This window comes from Passer montanus, unplaced genomic scaffold (assembly GCF_014805655.1).
Source record: "Passer montanus isolate IOZ18808 unplaced genomic scaffold, ASM1480565v1 scaffold48, whole genome shotgun sequence".
NCBI classification, from domain to species: Eukaryota; Metazoa; Chordata; class Aves; order Passeriformes; family Passeridae; genus Passer; species Passer montanus.
Window position 1 is genome coordinate 3,467,167 of NW_024369707.1, and position 16,644 is coordinate 3,483,810.

A 16,644-nucleotide genomic window follows, 5' to 3' on the forward strand; every position below is an offset into this window, starting at 1 on the left:
TGGAAATGTTACTTGCAAGTTCTTTAACAAGTTCTCTAAAAGATTGGCTCAAACAAACAATTTTCCAAATTATTTTGTTTTAAAAAACCAAAATAAATTCCAAACCTTATAAGGATTTTTTAAGCCCACAGAATTAATATTATCTTGGGGCCTTTTGTTCCTTTTGCAGAGTACCATGAAGAAAATCCATTCTTGCCTTTATTTTGCTGTCAATTACTTTAGATTGAACGGAGATTGATTGTTCCTCTGTGATATTCTGCACGAGCAGCAGTGGAGAGTATGAAGCAATCAGTTTAGTCCTGATCTTGGTTGTCAATGAATGTAGATTAAATTTAGTCAATTTATTTCTATTTTTTCCTGTTCATACAGTCAGTTCCCCTGTTCTCTCATTGTCTGAAAGCTGTTTTTATCCATAGTTTTAGATATGATTTTTAGTCCTGTTTAAAGTTCATGATGACAATTCCTTTGATATTAGTAGTGGTTGGATTTGGCTGAAGGGTACTATTGCATATTATGACTTTTGTTTGCTTTTTTCCTTTTTAATTGTTTAAATAGCATACCTTTGACAAGCAAATTGCTGACTGTGGCATTTTTTAATAGTAAAAGAAAAAAACATAAATAGGTCATTAAAGCTGTTAAAAGAAGAAGCTGCAAAGCAGAGAAAGGCAGTTAAAAATTCACTATTATTGGATACTTCTTGTGGTACTTACTTGTTTATTTTTTGATATTTGTGTGTGCAGAGAGGCTCAACAGGCACAGCAGTGGTTGTTTACTGGTGAAAATACTCCCTTGCAATCACAGTTGGGATAACTGCATATACAGGCAGAGCCAATTGATGTTTGTGTATTGCATGTCCTGAGTAGGCTGTGCAACAGAAGTTATAAAAATGGCTCTTAGGTGTTCCTTTCCAATGGCTTTTCTCACTCAAAGGAAATGCATTTGTTCTTTTGTTGTATATTTTTATACTTATTTGCTTCTTGGCACTCAGTTCCCCATAAAATCAACATCTATATTTAAAAATATTTTTTTCGAGAGGTTGTCGTAAAATGCATATGGTTGTGATGGTATTAATTTAAAATTACATGTTCCAAAAGATCCCACAAAGGTGAACTTGTTTGAGAAATACTCTATCTCTGTACAATGGAACATATGTTTACTTCAAGAATGTTGCTAACTCTGGGGATATTACCAATGAGAGAGGCAGCAAAAGTGAATAATTCATATGTTTGGAGGAGTGCTTTGGGTTTCGTGGAAGCCTGTGGTGTGTATTTGAGATGCATGGAGATGTACAAGAATTTTGGCTAGTCCAGGCTTGACTCCCCATTACTTGTGTGTACTGAGGTATTTGTCTCCTCTGCACTTTGCTTACATGGGGTAAAACAAATGGACCTTGATCATCATCTTGGTCTCTATTTGACCTCCAGCAGCAGATGCCTTGAAGAAGGAGAAACTGAAAAGTACATAAAAAGACATTTGCACCTGGCTGATTACTCGGTGTCTAAGGGGTGTGGGATAAACCCTGATCTCAGCTGGTGATCATCTTATGAATCCTCTTATCCTTCAAGCATGAGATTTGATTACCTCAGGTCTTTCTGTTCATGCTCACATAGCTGTAAATATAACACCTGCTGTGTTACCTAACTTTGTAAAATTACCCATTTTATAACCCTTTGACCAAGGAAGTACACTTGGTTAAAGCAGGGAGCCTCTTTGTCTCAGCCTATAACATCAGGCCAGACAAAGGAAAAGTGATTTTTCCTGCTGTGACCTCTGCAGAAGCTCAGAGACTACATCTGCTATGCACTCTTCCTGAGGCAGAGGTGTTCTGCTCTGCCTGTGCTGTTCCCAGTATAGTATATGATGCATACATAGCAATAAAAATATATTCAAAGTTAAACAGACCAAAATGACTGCAGCTTCTGGTGATCTTGTAAATTGTTCAGCTGTGCAGTCTGGAGGGTGAGTCTGAATGAGGGATGCACTCAAATCAGCACTGAGATATTTGAAATACCTCTGAATCCTCTGTGATTAGCAGAACATGCAGAAGGACACTCTTGACCATAGGAAATACCTTCTTGTTCTCACTGAGAGCTTAGATTATGGGTTACAAAAGAAACTTTAAATCCTGTGCATTTAAAACCTGATTCTCTGTGTCTCTCCTTGAATGTAATACCTACAGAAAATGTCATGTGAAATGCAAGGGCAATTACAAAGTCTTGCTTGCAGAAGGGAATATTGTAAATTATTGATAAATGTCTGTAAGCATATAGGCTATAGATGAAGCAATCCTTATTGCCAGTCCCGAAATACAGCAGCACAGTTCAATTGTATTGTGCAGTAAATTTATGCAAATTAATTGTCTCTCATACTGATGAAAGCTGTTTTCACTCTGGGAAGGATGACATGACTCTGACGTCTCATCCTGTTTTTTCCTCCCCTTTTCCCTCCACCCTGATCTCTGGGCGCACACTCTCATTGTTTTTTTCCTTTTTCCCCTCCAGTCCCTCTCTGTATTCCAGACAAGGAACCTGTTTTTAATTTTCATGTGTCATGTCTGTCTCATAAAACACACACACTGGATCATATGACTGTTGTGCAATATTTGAGAGCTGTTGAAATGAATATCACATAGAAGGCCTTGTAAAGTCATCTTGAAATAAACTGTCCAAGTATCAGTTTTGAAAGGGGCAATAATTCCATGCAGATGAGAGAAGTAAAGATACACTGACCACTAATAACAAGTACATTTAAAAACAGTCCTTGTAGCTTTTACCCCAGTCACTGTCACATGGGCAAGTGTGTTAGGGGTGCTGTCCCAGCCCCTCAAAGGGAACGTGGTGGGGTGGTTCTTTTGCTCTGCCATGGGCTGTGTTCAGCGTTGTGGTGGTCCCTGTGCTGTGCATGGAAGAGATTGGCCAATCCAGCACTGACCCAAAGTGTCATCTTTGGGTCACAGGCAGGGTCCAATTATGAAACAGCTACAAATAAGTTGTGTTGTTCTGCCTTGTCTTAAGGTTCTCTATGACTGATGATTTAATAAGATTTTATTTTGTACATGCACATGCAGGCATAGCTTTTTTGTCTGGTGTATGAGCTCAGTAATGCAGTTTCAGGAGGTCTGTGGGAATCAGGCAGGGGAAGAAGATCCTTTGTGGATGTTGGCTGTAGACTTCAGTGTGTAAGGCTTGTGAATGAGGGACACCACTGTGTAATTAATTCACTTTTGCAGTCAGTGCTGCATGTTTTTGAGTGGGTTGCAGTAGGAATAAGTACAGGAGTTTTAGATAAGTAGTCCAGATGAGAGCATGTTTTTGCTCCCAGTCACTCCCACAGTACACCTGCTGACATGAGACCCCAGAGGGCCATCTTACAGGTACTCACATCTCTGCTGAGTGGAAAGCTGTGGGGATCTTAATGATGGGTGTTGCTGCCAGGCTGATCTGGAAAGAACTTTTTTTCCTGGGAGTCCTACAACATCAGCTCCACAGCACCTATTGCAGCAGGACCCAAACTGTTTTCAGGCTCTTTTCTCTGGAAAGGGTGATTTGGAGCCAAATCCAGACCCTTCTTCTTCTTCTTCACTCTCTTCCCTGCCCCTTCACTGAAGCAGCACGGGAAGGAATCAAGCTGATGATGAAGAAACTGTAAAACATGTAGGATTTATAGAAGAAAACCCCAATCTTTTCTATGTAACCTGTTGTGCAAGGACTTTAGATACAATGCAGAACAGGGGTGTAGCTATTGAGTGCCCACATGGAGGGAAAGGGCTCTGCAGCTATGTGACGACTGACAGGACATCGTCATTTTGCGGTGACTGTTTCCTTCAGGATAATTTTGTATTCCTGTCCTAGAGAATATAAATAGTGGCAGGAAGGAGTTCACAGAGAAGTCTGTTAACCTGGAGCACATATACACAGTCTCTTCTTGTTACTGCTAGTATTACACACATCTGTCTCATTTGAGAAAATGTCCTTTGCTTTTCTCTTGTGCTTTTGTTGATTTGCTGTCATCTGGGTGTGTTGAATTATAGATGGCTTTCATGAATGGAATAACAAGGGATGGACAACAAGGGCACCCATGCTGTCACATTGCTTCATTTTCTTTCCTGAATTGGCTTTCATGGTATTGGGTTGGGTAAGGCCTGGAGGGGCTGGAGGTGAGCAGAATATGCCTCACATCTGACATGCCTCCTGAGTTTTGGTTGGTTCCTGTAGTCCTGTAGGACATGGATACCATGGATTACCACCAGAAGCAAGAGAAACATCACAACCTTCTAAATTTGTTGTGAAGGTTACTCATTTGGTGCAGAATTGCAGTCCTGTGGTAGCAGGGGTGAGAGCATCTTGCAGTGACACAGCTTAGAGAGCTGGGGCTGCCTGCCCAGTCCATAGCTGAGGGTTGCAGTTGGTGTGGGCTTCAGAGAGAGCTCTATGGTATTTCTTCCTGGCTTGCACCAGCCAGGAGGGCTGAGCTGTTTGTCTCCATGCCTGTCCCTGCTGAATACTGCATTTGCCAAGGTTGGCACCCAAACAGACTGCGGAGGCAGAAGCAGATTTTTAAGATCATATCTCATGGTCCTGAAAACTTCTTTTTAGAACATGAAATTTTTGGTAGTTCTTGCAGTCTTTTAAGAGAGAGAAGTGCTCAGTGAAAAGTACTGTCTGGGCAGGAGATGTTGATTAAAATACAGCTTGCTTTATGGAGCTACCTTTGTAAGGAGGAGGGAGTCTTTGTGTTGCAAAGTGGAAGCAATTGTTTGTCAAGAATAAGAGGTTTTGTTTCTTAACATGCAGCTTTTTTTTTCTTTCTTTTTTTTTTTTTTTAAAGAAATACTTGTATATTGTGCTCTGAAAAACCAAAAGAAGGGTCATGACTGTCTTCTCCCTCCTCTCCAGGTTCAGGAGAGTAGGAGGGAATGCAGCGCACAGGTTTCCAACCGATAGAGTAAGGTATGGCAGCTGCAAACACTTTGCTGTCGGGTGGAGAGGCAATTGCAGCACTTCTGTGTGCTGATGTTTTGCAAACTGCCGTTGTTTCAGAGGCACTTTTTCCACATGTGCATACTTGGAAAAAGCAAAATATTTTTACTTAGGATTCTTGGACTCCCCTTTGAACTTCTCATGTTGTACTGAGATTCTTGAACTTCTTCAGGTTTTTGTAGACTTTCTTTGCACTGACTCAGAGGAGGATTTCATATATGTGGTAGCAAATTATAGTCTGACAGGATGGTAGAAACCTGGAGTTGTTCCAGCACAGTAACTGAATCAAAATCTGAAATGGAATTACACTGCTATTTCTAGATCCTTTTCATGATTCTGTTCTAATTTACTTTATCTTGCACTGTTATGTTTTAACAATGCCCAGAATAAAACATATTTGTTATTATAATGAGTATTTTAAGAAAAACTATGAATTTGACTAACTATTTTTACATCTGTGTCTATGTTCCATATGTGGTACTTTCTCCATGCTACACCTGCATATAGCCAAGGACAGGAATATGGACATGGCACTGTGCCCATGGTGAGAGCTGCCCACAGAGCATCTCTGCCTATTCTTGGGCATTTTCTTCCATTTTCTCTTGCTCTGGATTTTTGCTTTGCAGGATAAGTGGCCATCATATACCCAGAAGAGGTAGTGTTTTCAGGCTGTGTGAATCTGTGGTGATGCAAACCTGCAGAGTATCTTGTGTTAGAGTACCTTGTACTATTTCTATTTCAACATGTTCTGGCTGCTGCAAGATGCAGGTTACAAACCTGAGCTGTCATTTCTCTATGTTCTTTGGCATTCAGTTTTGGATCATGGTAACTAACCAATTGCAACCACATTTAGAACTCTACTTTTTGTATTTTTTCTCCTTTTCTTTCCTTTCTTCTTGTTTTATTTCCCCAAGTTGTGGTTTAAGCTTTGCCATGGATCACAGTGGTGTAATTGCTTCAGCCCAGATCACTGGGATGATGCTACTGGGTTATCCAACAGAGCAAACTCTGGTTGGCTTGACTGTAATTTTGCCTTATTTAAGGACCAGTTCCTAAACAAAATACTGAGAGTAATTAGTATCTGATGTTAACATTATCCTAATCTCAGAAGATATTAAAAGCCCTCCACAGCTCTAAAACTACTGTAACTTGAATAGCAGAGATCTCTTCACTCCCAGTGCAGGCTGAGATGAGCCCTGCTTCTGGGGTCTTTGCAGTGGTGGGGAAGGCAGGCAGGTCCCTTCTTTGGGTCACTCTTTTGCTAAGGTGACAAATAACCATGCTCAGCCCACTGGCTGCTGCTGCCAGCACTGCTGGAGGGGGCCTGTTGCATTGAGGAGGTGTCCTGCAGTAAACAGTAAGGGTGTGGTAAATTATATGGCAACTTACATTTTTATTGTGGTAGTTCAAGATGGAGAGGGATATGGTTTCTAATATCAGGATAGGTGTTGCCACATATGCCACAGATGGTTTGCTGGCTCACTGGGTTATAAAGGAGGTAGGCTATCTTTCTTTCAAAAGATTTAGAAAAAAGAAAAGTAGGGGTATTTAAGAAATGAGCTGAATTCTGGAAGTAAGTAATTTAAAAAATATATTTACTTATTTTGTATTTCTAGAAAATGACTTTCTCTTTTGATAACAATTCACAAACCCTTTCCAATTCTCATGATTGTGAAAATTTGTTGTAATGCCTGATTTTTAAGATTATTGGAAAAGATGTGCATTTGTCTATATGTCTGTATATTAAATGAACATTTAAAACCTGTTTCAATGGCATGAAATAATCTTTTGGTTAGTGATTCTTCCATACAAAAGTCTCCTGCTGAAGACAATAGAAATTCTGTGCACAGACCTACTGGGGGCCTGGGCTGCAGTGGCCTCAAGGAAAAATCCTAAATTCTTTCAAGATTACGTGTTTTGACTATAATGTTTCAGTGTTGTCTTTGTAATTTAGCCATTCTTACAGTAAGTTAACAATGGGTTTTCTGCTTGGATCTCTGTGATGATTTCTGCAAAGCTCAGTGAATTTGCTTTCCTATGTGGTTGTGTCCCATGTGGGCTTTTTAATTTTGCCCCAAGCCCAGCCTAAATGACTTCATTTAAATGCATTTCACATCAAAGTCATAGCAAACACAAATGTTTTCCTTGGTTTTTAATGACATTACAAAACTGGCAAAACATTATTTAACCCTGGACCAGGGTTCCTCCACCTAAGAAGAGTTGCTACCAGTTATCTGGATTTGCAGAACCTGGTGGATAAAATAATATTGTTTATGGAGATGAAAATGAAAAAAGATGGAGATTTGGGAGAAGAAACTCATCTGGGGAAAGCTTTAAGGCCTTCTTGAGGCACCTCCTTGTTTTCTAATCCCTTCTACCAACAGAGGTCCTTTTGATGCACAGTAAATGATGCTTATCAATTGAAATGGAAATCCATTATTTACCTTAGGGGCTGGCAGTTATCAAATATGCATCCATGATGAAAGGCCTGCACTTCAAGGAGCTCATCTGCAGCAGCTTAGCTTGGAAGCATTGATGGTTTTGTCCCTGGAGCTAGAGGACCTCGGGTGTTGCTGAGAGCACCCTGTCTGTGCTGTATTAACTGCAGTGTAACGTGTTCCTGAATTTTCCACCTTTGCCAGCGTGGAATCAATTGCTCTTTCTGTCAGTGCAAATCCAGTGCTGTTTGAAGGGCGCTTGGAAGATTTGTGAGGCATTCTGATAATGGCAAGGATAAATTGCCTCCCTGCTTAGCTGAGGAATCCTTTAATTATGCCGTTGGAGGCTTTGCATGGGTAGAGCTTCAGCTGGCTGCTTAGGACAGACAGCATCAGCTGGTGCGTGAGGAGGGAGGGACACTCTTTCTTCTCTGTCCATATCTAAGCAGGCACTGCTCTGGACAGGGAGTCACAGCAGGCGGTAGGCAAGTGAGTACCTACATTCAAACCCAGCTGGATTTTAAAATGTGGGGTAGTAGACTCTTGATCTTGAGCAGGTTTCTGTGCTGCCTCCTGTACTGTGTAGGGAGCAGGTTGTGAATGGAGCATCAGGAAGGCAGAGCATGTGGTCTGCAGTCCTTGCATGCTGACTCTTCCCAGCAAGAAGAAGGGGGAAGCCTGGGGCTCACCTCTGCAGTGCATTTCCTCTGGCAGCTCCTTGAGCCTCAGTATGAACTGCTGCAGCCACAGCCCATGGCAGAATGTATTCCTATTTCCCTGCAATTCTTTCTAAAGGCATTATCTACTGAGCACAGTTAGTTTCTCTCAGTAGGAGCCAGAGGTTTCTGTGCGTGACTTCTGCAGTCTCCTGAGGATAGAAAGCATGAAAAATATTTTCTACTTTCTGCAGAGTTTCTTTCACTGTGCAGTTGCTTTCCAGTTATCCTGCAGGTTGCTATCTGGGCAATTCCCCTCTGCCCTGTGGCACAGAGTTAGAGGATTAAGGATGTGTCCCCACTGGGACCCAGCAGAGTGCCTTACAGCAGACTCATGGCTGTGCAGCCAGGGCAGGTGGATGCTGTGCTGCTGCAGGATTTGTGTGGGAGGACAGCAGGGCTGGGGGCATGAGGGGAGGATGTTGCCTGGTCATAGCAGTGCTCGTGGCTGGTGTCAAAAGCTGTGCTGAGTTGGTGCAGGCTCGTTTGAAATAGACTTTCTATTTTTGCATAACTTCAGTGTATGTTTTACTAAGTCATAGCAATGTTATGGTCTAAATTAAGTCATCTGCCCACTTGGAAAACACTCCAGTATTGGTTTTACAATATCCTCAGTTTTCTTAGCTATGATTCTCCAGGGAAATCCCTGAGGAATCTCTGCAAGCCTAGTTGTGAAATCATGTGGGATTTATTGATTTTCACAGGATAGATCTCTGATTTCCCATTATGTGCAGTATAAAACATCCTCACTTACCTGTGCTGTCAGTGATGCTGGCCAGCAATGAGATAATACACACTTGTGGAAACATTTATTACTTAAAATTTTGAGAGCAGGAGGTGACTATATTCATTGCTATGATATAAAACAGCCGATATAAAAATGTTTAGGACTGCTGTGCATTCTTTAGGGAATGTATAGAAGTGAAGATCTCACAAAGAGTGACTTTGTTCAGTAATTGCAGTATGGTTCGTATTTAGCCAAGGTGAATCAAATCACCTGTAATGATGAAATAGGGACAGCACCATTTGTGACAGTTACAGCTTTAGTTTAGCAGGTTATTGTGCATGAAATTAGTTAGTAACTAATGGGTCTGTATGCAATGATATGCTAAGATAACATCTGGTTTATGTTTTTCTGCTTAGTGTTCTTGGCTGTATTGCAAAAGAAGATGCACCTTCTCTATGACAATCAGTTGGATTTTCCAGCTGCCAAGTCACAGAGCAAACTCATTTCAGACCTTATATTTCTGGCTGTGAGTCAAAAGTAACTCAGCTGATTTCAAAGAAGCTATTTCATATATGTCTGCATATATATCTGATGGAAAGATTCATCCTATCATCCCATGTAAAGAGATCTGTCCATCTCCCCATATATTGTACCATATGAACTAATCTTGGCAATGGAAGCTTTATGTGTTTCAATGCAGACTTAGGAAATGATGACTCCCATGATTTTTTTGCAGTTATCTTCTCTCTGACTTTCCCTCAGGCATTCAAGTATTATCTTTCTAGAGGAGACTTCAGCAGCAGACATTAGGAATGAGGAAAGAGTTGCACGATATGAGTCATTAAATAGCAATAAAGAAAAAAAGTGATAAACTAGAGCTGTCTCACAACAGGAACCACCTATTGTGAATTTTCAGGATTTTTGTTTGCTTATGCTAAATGTGGCCTCTCTATCTAAATGAAAAGCTGAAAAATGGGCTGCTGAATGGACATAGCACAGTTTTGCAATTAGTATAAGCTTTGGTCATGTCACAGAAGTGATTCAAATGTTCCTATATTATTCCTTCCACATTTTAATTTCATTTGTCTTAGGTTTCTTGCTTACCAAAACACAAATTGCATTTTGGAGGGGTGTGAGAGCTGTATTAGCAGTTTCTTTCAACTACAATCTTTAGCTCTTTAGGAAAAAAAAAAGAACACAAAACCCTGCTTAAGATCTGTCTGTTGCAGTGAATAATTTCTGCTGCTTCCAGAAGGCTGTGGCATGGAGGACAGAGTTGCATCCTCTGGGGGAGGATACTCAGAGACATTTGAGATGATGGCTGAGCTGTGTCCTGGAAGGGAAGAATATAGGTGGTTTATTTGCAATTGAACTTGAAGGGGCAGATTAGGCAGCAGCTGGACTGTGGCATCCTGGTTTTCCAAGCTGAGCTGCTGCTGCTGTGGCAGATGAGGCACAGCGATGTGCTGTGGGCATGCAGCATGCATGTGGTGGCTCTCTGAGCTGCCTTGGCAGTGAACAGTCCTTACTGTCCATCAGCCCTCAGAATGTAAATATTTAAGGGGTTCTGCTGGGGAGTAAAGCCCTTTCAAGAGCCTTCTGTTTATAATTATTCACAAAATGCAATGTTTCCTATTATACAGAGAGCGTGGGGTAGGTTCCTGTGCTTAAGCACTTCTCTGAAGTCGCATGAAAAGTGTAAGGAGCTGGTGAGCTCAGCTTGGTGCTCCTCTCTGGGCTCTTGACCATTTTGGCTCAGCTGTTTGTTCCCCTGGCAGGGAGCCCACCACTGGCCTCCTCCAGCTTGAAAAGGTTGGATGTCAGCCTCCCTGAAATGTGGTTGTGGCAGATATCTCAGGTGTGCAGTTCCCATCTCAGGTGTGTAATTCATATCTCAGGTGTGCACCTCACCTGCTCTCAGCAAATTATGTCCCTTGTTCTCATTTTCAAGTGCTGAATAACACAGAATGCCTGCAGTTGTTCACTGGTTGGACCACATTTTTTATTAGAACACAGGGATTTAAAGGTATTTGGAATATACTGGCTTTGATAACTTTGAGGGCAAAACCAGATGATGGCTTTGTAGCTGATTTGATGGAATGTTGGCATCCTTTAGGACCCCGCTAGCACCTCCTCTGTGTAAGGATGATGTGGTTTCAGCACGCTGTCACTGTTTGTTTGTCACCTTCTGGTTTAAAGAAATGATGCTACAAAGAACCTTCTGCATGCCAGAGCTGCTTCTCATGGCACCTCTTGCGATGAAATCATAGGGAACAGTGAGCTCACAGATTTTGTACAAAAATCATGCAGGGTTTTGTTTTTTTTTTTCTGTGGTGACTTAACATTGTTCCTTTTCTTTTTTCCTCTTTTGAAATAAAGATGTTTTTGGTACCACAGTACAGGCACAGTTGTGGTGACCTTACTTTGTATGCCTATGACTATTTCCAGCATCCCAGGCTCTGCTGAAGTGAGCAGTGCAGACACCTTCCAGCAGCCCCTGAGCCTCTGAGGTTTGCCCACATGGGTACAAGTCTCCCATGCAGCAACTTTTGGCTTTACAGGCAGTTTCTTGTTCCCACAGACTGATGCCCATGTATGAGTCATGTCCCAGCAGGAGCCTTGCCCAGTGGTGTGGATTGATGCAGGATGAGTTAATGTCTTGTTGAATTAAGAGTGCATTGTCTTTTCTGCCTGGTGTTATATTTGACAGTTGTTTCTGGTCTGATATCAAGCTATAACCAGATAGAATTTTTCCTCTCTTTAAACCAGTGTGGATTTGTTATTGAAGAACACGGAATACTAATTTGACCTAATTGGAATTTATTCAGGTAGCAATGTAAAAGTGATTAAAGATCTTAAATGCAGTGTGAGCCATTTACTCTTGAGAGAAAACAAGAGGCAAAAAAAAAAAAATCTGGGAAGCTGCTAGCAATTACCTTTACAGTAAAGGTATTAATAATAAAGGATGTTTGATATTTTTTGATATAATGAAATCTCATTTCTGTAGTTATAATTCTTCATGAAAGAGAATTACTTCTGCTCTCCATTCCTATATACTGTACTATCCAACAGGAAAAGGAACAGTGCACCTATCTGGATTGTGAGGAACTTTTTAAATTTAGAAGTGAATTTTTTCTTATTCTCTGAATGATGAAAGATATTAGTCATGCATAAACTAATTTTCTCCATCTTTTCTTAACCACCTGCTGCCTGTGTGGTGTTTATGCTGTTGCTGGCTGCTGTTGCAGTTGTAATAAAAACAAGTGGGAACACAAAAATCCCTGTTGCATTTCAGTATCTGGGAGACAGCTGAGAAAGAGGAAATGGAAATTTTCTGATGGTACAGGAAGTGCTTTGCCCTTGAAAATGGCCAGGTCAGAGTGATGCAAACTCAGCAATGTAGTTATGAGATGTTGTGAATAAATAAATAGTAATTTATTCTCCTGTGATGGTAGTGTACAAAGTGGTACAGGTGCTCCCACCTTTATAAAGTTCTGTTTTCCTGCCTCCCCCTAGTTTCTGATTCCTTCTTAATTTAGAATAGGCACATTTGTTTATGTAGAGAAACTTGATTATTTAGGTTGAAAATTAAATAAGTTTCACAGTGCTAAGGATTCAAAGTTATCCACTGGTAAGGACAGGCTGGAGGTCCCTCTCTGTGTGTCATGCACAGGGGACATGTTTGTTACAGCTGCATTTTCTGAAGTGAGAGGTGAGATTCAGCTTGTTGAGTTGGAGGCTCTCTGCCTCACTGAGGAGATGTTGACTGTCACCAGGGTTTCGTGACCCCAGTTTATATGAGGAATAAAAATGTTCCTCATTGTGTTAGGCTGTCATATAAGTAAAGGCAGAATGATTGTTTCCAAATCCAGTTTATCCCAAACTTAGACTCTACCATGTGACTTGAGTGGTGTTAGGGAGGTGTCTGCTAAGAGAAGAGTGTTTGTATTTGGCCACCGAGTGGCACTCCAGACCTGCAGTCTAACAGGGGAAGGGTTTATTTCTGCCATCAGGGCTCAGGGCTCTAAAATACAATTATTTGCAAGCATGTAGACACCATCGAATCAAATTGGACTGCTGAAGGTTAAATTACTATCTTCAGAAATGTTGTTATAATATCCATCTTGACATTTCATTATCCCAGTACAATATAAATATCAAATTTGATTAGCTGTCAAGCAGCAAGAAAAACAAACCAAAATATTCCTATCATTTTTACTCCAGAAAAATAGTAGGGGATATCATTAAAAATAGTGGGTTGCCAAAGGCAGATCAAAGTTAAAATATCCATTGAAAGTGGTATTTGGTTGGGTAGCTAGAATATTTTTGACCCCAGAAGGTGCCATTATGAAGAGTGTTGGTGTTGAAGGCAGGTGTTCAAGCTGCTGCATCCATTGCTGGATATAACCTATCTTGGTTTGGGCAGTGGTTGCTTTAGCATGCAGTTTTAGTGATGCTTCCAAGATTCATTTCAAGACTCAGACTTTCACTATGTTTAAAGGACAAAAAGCTCCCAGTAGTTTGACTAAGATTTGTTTTTTAATCATGCAGAATTCAAATGAAACATCATGTTGACCTTCTTGGCAAAACCATTTATGGACAACTGGCTGTACCCATATTTCTAAATTAAGATAAGCAAATCTTTGGTGTGAATCAAATTTGAGTCACCCTAAATTTGAATATGGTGCTTTGTACTGGAATTTAAGCAGTGCAATATTTAAAACATTATTCAGTGTCATAACAAGTCATCTATCATATTCCCTGGATCTAGAACTGTTTATAACAATTTTTATTACTGTGAACAGTTTCTAGTTCATGCTATAATTACTATTCAAACTACGTGACATCAACCTAATTCTCTCTTGTGAGATTAATGGGTAATTCCAGCCTACTGTTTTGCATATGTGACTGTGAAGGCAGCTGTTGGAACTTCAGCAATATTTCTGAATAAATGCTCTTGATAGAGTTCTAGTTCCTAGTGAAGATAAGACATCTCTGCAGCTAAGAAAGAATTACGATTCCCTCTGGAGCTGTGTGTGTCACAGAGCATTGTTAAGTTTAATGACAGTGTTTGAAAAATTGGGAAAAGTTGGTTCCATGCACTGCTGATTATTTCCTTGCTTCACATGGTGTCTGGTAGTGATCACACAGCCCCAGGAAGGACAGATGACTGTGGCTTCAGTGATGTTGTGTGGCTACAGGTTGGCATTGGGCACAGACATCATCCAGCTTTCTCAAAACAGTCTTTCAAATGTCGCCTTCCTCTGATGGGAGGCCACATCAGACCAGGACTGAAATTTCAGTTTCAACTTTCTTACTTTATTGGGTGAGGGTTTTTGGTGGTTTTTTTTTTGTTTGTTTGTTTTTTTTTTTAATTTTTTTATTTTTGCCTGCAAATCTCAGTTGTATTTTCTGATGACTTGATATTTTCAGGAATCTTTGGTTCTTTTAAAGTTATGTTAAGTGTTCTGGTGATGGTAGGCACTTTCTCTTGACTTCTGTATACAATGTCTTTTTCCCTTTTTTTTGCCTCCTCTATCATCTTAGAGTGGTCTCATGCCTTGCACAATAGCTTCTCTGAACTTAACTCACTAATCTAGCTAGCCCGATCAAATGTGTCATGTCTTTGTGACCATGAGCTTTCCTTTCCAAGTTAATAACTTCAAGCTGATCATTTGTTGAAAAACAGAAGAGCTATAGCTCCTTTCAACTGGGAATTCACTGTGATTTCAGAATATGGGGTGTTAGGTGATTTGGCAGTGCTGTGCACATGATGATGTCCTTCAGGAGTGATTGGGGCTTTGTTCATCTGAGAATCATCTGCTGGGAAATGCACATGGAAGTGGAAGAAGCTGACCCCAAGAGTTTGCATTCCTTATCAGGTTAGGTAGTGAAAAAGGAGGATGACTGTACATGTACTTAAGTCAAGGTGTTTTGAGTGTTATGAAAGTTGCTCCATGTGTCTTTAGCCATTTATGTGGAAGGATTTGTGTTAGTCTTTTTTGATTCTTTCAGAATTTTTCCAGGCTTTAGATGGTTGTGCCATTTGGAAAAGTCTGGAGCTCTATCTTCTTTTTCTACTTGCTGAGCATTCTTGGATAAAAATTTCTCTTCTGTTCTTTTACAGTGTGTGCTTACTTAATTTTCCTTTCAGAAAAAAAGTAGGTGCCTGAAGGTGGCAGCTAAGTTGCTGGAATTGGAGGAAAATGCAAGCAAGATGAAGCCTGCTCTTGCCATTGTATCCTTGATTTAATTAGATTTTGGTTGTATCTGACATAGTGTTGGGTAAGAGTTTTAAGTGTTAGCTGGAAAGTGTGAAGGACATTATGTCTCCTTTGCCTAAAGCATAAAAGGAAAAAAAGGTTTTCATTTTAACAAGAAACTCCAGAGCAGTTTGGACTCTACATCAAAGAGCAATATTTGGTTTCATGATGTCTTCCAGACAGTTCATAATGCAAGTCCAAACCCAATCTATAAGTAGTAGCCAAAGTGATTTTTGCCTTCTCTAAAGTTTGCTCTAGCTAAACCTAGCTGTGCTGGTTATGTGTTTTTCCAAAGGGCAACAGCCTGATATAATGGAGAGTAGATTTTGCTTTGGCCTGTGGTACCGTGCCGTCATCCTCTTGGACCACCTCCAAGAGAGCACAGGTGGCAGTTCTGCTGGGATCTCACAGCTTCTCTGGTTTTATTAGCCTTTCTGGCTGGTGTCCTCTACTGTATGACCCACCCTTGAGATACACTTTTTGGATCACGCCATGGAATTTCTTCTGTTCACCTTCTAAAATTTCATCCCGGTATCTTAAATTAAAAATGTCTGGGTAAACCTTACAGTGCTCGCTCTAGTCATTGGTTCATGATCACGTGAACTACATTTGACTGATGTGAGGAACACAGGAATATCTTTATGGATTATCCAGGGACATCCACGCGCTTCCCTGTGACAGGTGTGCTCTGGTTTGCAATCCACCCTCAAAACAGCTGCATATCTCCCAAGAGCTTTCCTCCAGGTCATGTTGTGGCTCTTTATCTGTTCCACACATTTCCAGTCTTCCCCAGATAAAGTTCCCATTGCTGTAGTTTCTGTAGGTTCCACACTGTGCCTGGGCTGTGTCCCAGGCTCACGGCTCCTTCCATCATCCTTCAGTGCAGGCAGTGCTGGGGCATGAGAGGGGGCACTTGTGCATTGCCAGGATTGCACTTTTCTGGAGCAAAGGACGGAAGGAGAGCAAATGGCAGGCAGGAAAGAAAGCAGATGCAAGAAGGTAGTGGATTTTTCTTGCTTCATATTTGCCTGTCCTCTGTATTTGTTTATTCTTGAGTGTTTATGTAGCCAGAACCTGCTCTGCCAAGAGTGTGGGTGTGGAGGTGGTGCAAGGCCACTGCTCCCCCTGTCCCCCGCTGTGCTGGGAGACACCTCTCTAATGACACTGTGCTGTGAATGAGGCAGTGTCCCAAGTACTGCAGTCATTGGAAAGCTGTGTCTCTTTTTTGCAGGAATGGCACTCTGACTGTGGCTGCTGGAGCCCAATTTCTGTTCTGTTAATTGCACTGCTCCCTCATAAATTGCCCTTGCAGTTTCCCTCAGTAATGCCATTCATCACCTCCTCTTTTAAACTCTGAATTTGGCATATACAGGGCTGTGTAGGCAGCTGCTGGTTATATTTTAATGATACAGCTTGCTAAATGCTTCTTTAAGAAGAAAAGTGTTATAAATAATTCAATAGAGTTATTTTGCAGTACATATATGTGTCTGTCACAGCCTGTTAGAATAGCATAGTGTCACT

The 16,644-nt window shown here is 40.9% G+C and overlaps 1 protein-coding gene across 6 annotated transcripts in view; it reads left to right on the forward strand.

Annotated features, from left to right (window-relative positions):
* The window catches only part of PID1 (phosphotyrosine interaction domain containing 1), an 83,772-nt gene that overhangs the window by 51,250 nt on the left and 15,878 nt on the right, over window positions 1–16,644 (forward strand). The window lies entirely within an intron of this gene.